The following is a 4,261-nucleotide window of genomic DNA, read 5'->3' as shown; positions in this document are numbered from 1 at the left end:
TAATCCCTATCAAATTACCAATGGCATTTTTTACAGAACTAGAACAAAAAATCTTAAAATTTGTATGGAGACACAAAAGACCCCGAATAGCCAAAGCAGCCTTGAGGGAAAAAAGCAGAGCTGGAGGAATCAGACTCCCTGACTTCAGACTACGCTACAAAGCTACAGTAATCAAGACAATATGGTACTGGCACAAAAACAGAAATATAGATCAATGGAACAAGATAGAAAGCCCAGAGATAAATCCACGCACCTATGGTCAACTAATCCATGACAAAGGAGGCAAGGATATACAATGGAGAAAAGACAGTCTCTTCAATAAGTGGTGCTGGGAAAACTGGGCAGCTACATGTAAAAGAATGAAATTAGAACACTCCCAAACACCATACACAAAAATAAACTCAAAATGGATTAAAAACCTAAATGTAAGAGTGGATACTATAAAACTCTTAGAGGAAAACATACGCAGAACACTCTTTGGCATAAATCACAGCAAGATCTTTTTTGATCCACCTCCTAGAGTAATGGAAATAAAAACAAAAATAAAAAAATGGGACCTAATGAAACTTAAAACTTTTGCACAGCAAAGGAAACCATAAACAAGACGAAAAGACAACCCTCAGAATGGGAGAAAATATTCACAAACGAATCAACGGACAAAGGATTCATCTCCAAAATATATAAACAGCTCATGCAGCTCAATATTAAAAAAACAAACAAACAAACAAACAAACAACCCAATCCAAAAATGGGCAGAAGACCTAAATAGACATTTCTCCAAAGAAGATATACAGATGGCCAAGAAGCACATGAAAAGCTGCTCAACATCACTAATTATTAGAGAAATGCAAATTAAAACTACAATGAGGTATCACCTCACACCGGTTAGAATGGGCATCATCAGAAAATCTACAAACAACAAATGCTGGAAAGGGTGTGGAGAAAAGGGAACCCTCTTGCACTGTTGGTGGGAATGTAAATTGATACAGCCACTATGGAGAACAGTATAGAGGTTCCTTAAAAAACTAAAAATAGAATTACCATATGATCCAGCAATCCCACTACTGGGCATATACCCAGAGAAAACCATAATTCAAAAAGACACATGCACCCCAATGTTCATTTCAGCACTATTAACAATAGCCAGGTCATGGAAGCAACCTAAATGCCCATCGACAGATGACTGGATAAAGAAGATGTGGTACATATATACAGTGGAATATTACTCAGCCATAAAAGGAACGAAATTGGGTCATTTGTAGAGATGTGGATGGATCTAGAGACTGTCATACAGAGTGAAGTAAGTCAGAAAGGGAAAAACAAATATCGTATATTAACGCATATATGTGGAACCTAGAAAAATGGTACAGATGAACTGGTTTGCAGGGCAGAAATTGCGACACAGATGTAGAGAACAAACGTATGGACACCATGGGGGGAAAGCGGTGGGGGGTGGGGAGGGGGTGGTGTGATGAACTGGGAGATTGGGATTGACATGTATACACTGATGTGTATAAAGTGGATGACTAATAAGAACCTGCTGTATAAAAAAATAAATAAAATTCAAAAAAAACCCCGCTAATTCTATTCATGAGGGCTTCACCCTTATGATCTAATCACCTCCCAAAGACCCCACCTCCAAATACCATCACATTGGGGATAAGTTTTCAATATATCAATGGGAGGTGGAGTGGACAAAAACATTCAGTCTACAGCAAATATCAACCAGCTATTATAGAACAAACAAACAAAATGAGGTGTCAGCAAGGATATGGAGAAATTGGAAGCTTTATACATTTCTGGTGGGAATGTGAAATGGTGCAGCTGCTATGGAAAACAGTACGGCAGTTCCTCAAAAAAGTAAAAATAGGCGGGGCAGGCTGGAGCGTGTCGGGAGTGGGCCCTGAGGCCCGAGCCACGGGATCCAAGCGAAGGCCGCGCCAAGGTAGCAGGGCCCAGCCCGGCCGCCCTAGCCGCCACCATGGGCATCAAATTTTTAGAAGTTATCAAACCTTTCTGTGCAGTTCTACCAGAAATTCAGAAACCTGAAAGGAAAATCAAGTTTGGAGAGAAGGTACTATGGACTGCTATAACCCTCTTCATCTTCTTAGTATGTTGTCAGATACCACTATTTGGAATCATGTAATCAGATTCTGCAGATCCTTTCTACTGGATGAGAGTTATTCTTGCATCCCACAGAGGAACATTAATGGAATTGGGTATCTCCCCAATTGTAACATCTGGTTTGATTATGCAGTTGTTAGCTGGAGCCAAAATCATTGAAGTTGGAGATACACCCAAAGATAGAGCTCTATTCAATGGAGCCCAGAAACTATTTGGTATGATCATTACCATTGGGCAAGCCATTGTGTATGTCATGACGGGCATGTACGGGAATCCTGCTGAAAGGGGTGCTGGAATCTGTCTCCTTATCATCATTCAGTTGTTTGTTGCTGGTTTGATTGTGCTGCTGTTAGATGAGCTGCTACAGAAGGGTTACAGCTTGGGGTCTGGGATTTCCCTCTTTATTGCCACCAACATCTGTGAAACCATTGTCTGGAAGGCCTTTAGTCCCACTACCATTAACGCTGGCAGAGGTACCGAGTTTGAGGGTGCAGTCATAGTTCTCTTTCATTTACTGGCCACCAGGACAAAGTTTGAGCTCTAAGGGATGCTTTCTATCGTCAGAATTTACCCAATCTCATGAACCTCATTGCTACAGTTTTCGTGTCTGCTGTTGTTATATATTTTCAGGGATTTCGTGTGGACCTGCCCATTAAGTCGGCCCGGTACCAAGGGCAGTACAGCAGCTACCCCTTCAAGCTCTTCTACACCTCCAACATCCCCATCATCCTGCAGTCGGCCCTGGTGTCCAACCTGTATGTTATTTCCCAGATGCTGTCAGTTCGATTTAGTGGCAACTTTTTAGTAAATTTACTAGGACAGTAGGCTGATGTCAGTGGGGGAGGACCTGCTCATTCTTACCCAGTGGGGGGGCCTTTGTTATTACCTTTCTCCTCCTGAGTCCATGGGCGCCATATTTGAGGATCCTGTCCATGTGGTTGTTTGTATCATCTTCATGTTGGGATCATGTGCATTCTTTTCTAAGATGTGGATAGAGGTGTCTGGTTCCTCAGCCAAAGATGTAGCTAAACAGCTTTAAAAACAGCAAATGGTAATGAGGGGCCACAGGGACACCTCTATGGTTCATGAGCTTAATAGGTACATCCCCACGGTGGCTGCGTTTGGGGGCTTGTGCATCGGCACCCTGTCGGTGTTGGCTGACTTCCTTGGGGCCATCGGCTCGGGCACTGGAATTTAGTCACTATTATTGATTAGTATTTTGAAATACTGCAGTCACTATTATTGATCAGTATTTTGAAATACTGCAGTCACTATTATTGATCAGTATTTTGAAATATTTGTTAAGGAACAGGCTGAAGTTGGCGGGATGGGTGCTTTGTTTATCTAAACGTGTTTTTCTTTTTGTGTGTGTGAAAGGGAAAATATTTTGACACATTGTTTTTGTCAGATAATGTTGGTTCCCCTTTTCTTCTCTCAGTTTGTTTTCAAGTGCTGACGGTCTCATTCCTGAAATGGGTACGGAGCTAAGCCTGTGTGCAGCGTTAGTACCAGCTGCCTTAACACTGAAGTTTACATTATTCATTAAAAAACCTACATGCAGTGTTGCCTGTGATGCTGGAAACCAATGCACCCGCCTTGCCATGTCCAGTTGTGACGGTGAGATGGTGATGTGGATCAGTTTTGCACACAACATTCAAGACACTTAGTATTCCCCCCACTTGTTTAAAAATAAATGTAGTTCAAATTGCCACTTTACAGTATTTTTGAGCTTATTTAATGAGTTCTGGATCATTTATATCTAATCTATATTTTAGATATAATTAATTACTTTTTATACTTTTTTAACTCATAGTATCCACGTTCCCACCCTCCCCCGTTTTATTTGTTCCTCCTCAAAGCAGCCACTTAGCCCAGATGGGCAGAATCAAGCTTTCAGAGTCACATCTGTCACCAGAAACAACTGCTTATAATTACTCTGCCTGTTTTCCATTCACCTTTCCTCCCAGGGACAGCACAGTCGGTGCTGTTTTACTGTATTGGCTATGCCTTCGAATTCCAACACGTCACTTGAGAATACTTTTCAAGATACTATGCTCCAATTTTTTTTTTTTTCAAATCCCTAAAGCAAAGATCTAATTCTCAAGCAATGTCTGTAGTTCAGTGGGGGTGAGCAATG

At 41.4% G+C, this 4,261-nt stretch overlaps 1 pseudogene; it reads left to right on the top strand.

Moving 5' to 3' along the window:
• Window positions 1–1,981: 1,981 nt before the first annotated feature.
• On the top strand, window positions 1,982–3,472 carry LOC137750375 (protein transport protein Sec61 subunit alpha-like; annotated as a pseudogene).
• The last annotated feature ends 789 nt before the right edge of the window (window positions 3,473–4,261 follow it).

Source organism: Eschrichtius robustus, chromosome 16, assembly GCF_028021215.1.
Source record: "Eschrichtius robustus isolate mEscRob2 chromosome 16, mEscRob2.pri, whole genome shotgun sequence".
In the NCBI taxonomy this organism is placed as follows: Eukaryota; Metazoa; Chordata; class Mammalia; order Artiodactyla; family Eschrichtiidae; genus Eschrichtius; species Eschrichtius robustus.
This window is presented reverse-complemented; position numbering and strand designations above follow the sequence as displayed.